This window comes from Rhopalosiphum maidis, chromosome 3, assembly GCF_003676215.2.
Source record: "Rhopalosiphum maidis isolate BTI-1 chromosome 3, ASM367621v3, whole genome shotgun sequence".
In the NCBI taxonomy this organism is placed as follows: Eukaryota; Metazoa; Arthropoda; class Insecta; order Hemiptera; family Aphididae; genus Rhopalosiphum; species Rhopalosiphum maidis.
In genome coordinates this window covers 9,067,514-9,071,095 of record NC_040879.1, presented here as the reverse complement: position 1 = coordinate 9,071,095, position 3,582 = coordinate 9,067,514, and the positions used below count along the sequence as shown (strand labels likewise).

General features: G+C 26.4%; 1 long non-coding RNA gene across 2 annotated transcripts; it reads right to left on the bottom strand.

Moving 5' to 3' along the window:
• Positions 1–1,318: 1,318 nt before the first annotated feature.
• LOC113559616 lies at positions 1,319–2,567 on the bottom strand. 2 transcript variants are annotated; one of them, XR_003406023.1, is made up of 4 exons: positions 2,401–2,567; positions 2,112–2,294; positions 1,940–2,012; positions 1,319–1,879 (listed from the first exon to the last, which is right to left on the bottom strand). It is a non-coding gene; the product is annotated as an uncharacterized LOC113559616 (long non-coding RNA). The 2 variants fall into 2 exon arrangements; XR_003406022.1 differs by lacking the exon at positions 1,940–2,012.
• Positions 2,568–3,582: the final 1,015 nt, after the last annotated feature.

Below are 3,582 nucleotides of genomic sequence, written 5' to 3'. Positions count from 1 at the left end.
ATTTTTATAGCAATAGTTTATACAAAATATGCTCTTTATCTAAATCATACCAAATATGAACTCAAGTTAAAAAAAATGGTAAAATATGGAAAATAAAATTTAAAATATGAACTCATTACAGTTTTATGGTATGAAATATATTTTATACATTACTTAACTGTGGTTTTAATAATTATATTAAGTGGCTATTTCCAATAAGTACCTACTATCTACATACTATTTACTTATCTAAAACTAATACCATATGAGTATATAGTATATTTTATGTAATATGTATCCTAGTGTTAAAAAAATGTAATAGCAACTTGAATTTATGTGACCTACTACTATTATATAGTTGGAAAATTATAACAGTTATAAATTTATAATATGTGTGTTAATCAATTTTACTGGTACATAATATTATTAATATAATAATTTATATATTATAATAATTATTATGTTTTACATTTTATGTTAAGTTATTTATCAGACATCAATCTATATACACTGAAAAAAAAAATAAAAAAAATATGATGAGTAACTTTTGAAGTAAGAATTACTTTTGATTTCTATACACAATATGCCTATATATATTATTAAAAAAATACAATTAATTATATGAATTATAAGAATAAACTATATTGGCTTTTACTTAGACCTATTTAAAAGTGAATAACTTCTTGCAGATTAACTCATTAGATAAATACAATGAATAGACATGTAAAATCAATGATTAGTTGACTAGAATTTTTTATTTTTACTTCTTATACTTTTTTGTACTTAATACCATTAAATTTGATTTATTGTATTGTCTGTACTATTAATATTTAGACAAGACAATAAGTTATTAATTTTATTAACTAATAACTAAAATTACTATTTAATTGTAAAATGTTTTTTCGTAGATATTAGTTTGTATGTTTAATCTTAAAATCACTGTATTTTTCACTGTATTTGAAAGTCGGTTTAATGAAGGAAAAACACCTGAAATATAAGTAAAATTTAAAATATTAGCAACTAAATAACATTTTATTTAATCATAATAGCTATTATCATCAAATTGAAAAATACTAAAAGTATAGCATTGTTATACCTAAAAATATAATTTTATCAATAAATCATCATCATATATTATTATAAAAAAATTGTTCATATAACCTTTACATTTTAAATTACTAAAAAAAAATATGCTACAATTTAAAACAAAAATGATTAGTATACAAATATTATTTGTTTTTATGATATTAATAACTAAATAAGAAAATATAAATTGGAGATATAACAATAAATATATAATATAGTATTATATTTCATTATTTTGATGATATAACCAGGGTCTAAAATAGTTGAGTATGAATTATTAAATGTAACTTTTTTTGTGGCACAAAAAAACATTTTTTTATATTCATGTTCAAAAATTTGAATAATATGTATTATTTTTATTTATATCAATTATAAAAATGAAAATTAATAAATTTATATATATATAAAACAAAGGATATTTGTAATATTAATTATATATTTTACATTTGAGCCGGTCTCTGGGTAGACGTGTTCAGCACAGCCTATTATATTATAGATGAACAAATAATAAAAATATGGATATTTGTATATAATATATTGTAATAATTATTATTTTAAGTACTTTTATTATTATTATACAAATTATTCATATTCACTACAGAATTATATATCTATAAAAATATCATAAAAAAATTACGAATTTGAATATTAGTATACTTATCTAATCAAATAAGCAGCACCGTTTTCTTGGGACTATTCAACAATTCTGTAATTCTAGTAGTTCACTGACAGTTGGTAAATTGTTTTGAAACATCATTTAGTATATACGTGTTTTTTGACAAAAGTATATTTTCAATCAACCAGTTTTCAGGTTCTGGAAAATAATTAACTCAAATTAGTATCATAATAAAAAAAGTTCCAGAATACATTTTACTGTGACATTGACAAATAACATTTTCATTCAGCTTCAATGAGATGGTCAGATAGGCGGCCAATGAACAACAAAGCTATTCAAATAAAATAAGAATACGGTGATGCCACGCAATGTACACCATAGTAACGATCATAAATTGTTCAATTTGATTTAGGTAATAAATACTATGTACCTGCAGTAATGTGTAGCATCTACATGTCAAAAACTCCACAATTCACAATGTTGTTTCTTGCTAAATCATGATTTAGTCAGTCCCAGTTGTATTCTTGTATGGCGATCGCTGTTGTACATCAACACAACGGAACTTGGGAAACTAGATTTGTGCTGAAATTGGTGAAACGACCATTGACGACTGCTAAGACCACGATAAAAGGAATATTTTAAACAATTAGTATTCAACGTGATCGACAGTTTGACAGTAAAACGTACAGGTAATAAAATGAGTTGCGATATACATATACCTATTAGCTATAGTGCTACGAGCATCGAGCAGCGTGTTGTAGTGTGTAGTCGACTGGAGCCGATATTTATGTTGATTATTCTATGATAATCATTAGAGGCCTTTGAGGCTTTAAACATTTTTAAGTGGAGTTGTTCTTGAAGCCCTTATAAAAACAGTCGATATCGGGCATTTCGGCACCAAAATTGTTATCTATCTTTATTTATCAGTTATTAGTGTTATCACATAAATACGTACGAATCACGAAACAAACGGAAATCTTAGATCTATCAATTTTTCGTGTTTTTTTTTTTTTGTAAACTAACGATTTAAAAATTCTCAAAACACGCTCGTAAATTAAATTATTCAAAATAGGTAATAGTGAAGGATATCGAAGACGCCATTATAAAACAGCGTAGTTACGATAATTATAAAACGACAGCCGTCGTTTATTACTGCTACGTGCTCTGACATCTCAGATAGTAATAGTAAATAGCAATAGCAATACCATTGATTATTATATAATATATTGATTATACCGATATGGCAATATGCGGCAATATGGTAATATGATAGCTATATATACAATCATATATAATTATCATTTTATTATTTTATAATTACGTTTTTCTGATCGTATTAAAACTACGCAGTATTAACATGGCAAACAATTTCATATATGGACATATTGATAAGGCTACATCCTGGCATCCTGTCGGTTGCCACAATCTATTTAAGTCTTCACTCATCGCACATACGCGGGATCCTGAAATGCGTAATAACTTGCGAACAACAGAATGTGTCGCGTATCTGTAAACCAGAAGGGACAAGAGAAGAGTAGACAGGGGGAAACCGATTATAGAAGCGGCTCCTGGAGAGAGCTCTGACAGACGTGATACACCGGTGCCAGCACGAGCACCTTAACGTCAGTTGACATTACGAATCAGTCCTTACGACTTAAGTCTATTTTTCGTAATTAATTACACTTTGAGTAGTTTACATTCACTTGCACTTTGAATATTTTACCAATATATCTAAACTTTAAAATATTTGTGCTACTCTTATTTATTAACCACGGCTACACCACTGCACACCAATTGCGGATTGGCTCACCGCAAGTGATTCAACAATATTCTAATAATTCTATTCATATCTAAATCTACTGAACAATTTCATCGTCAACATGAAATGCCAAATGCTGTTA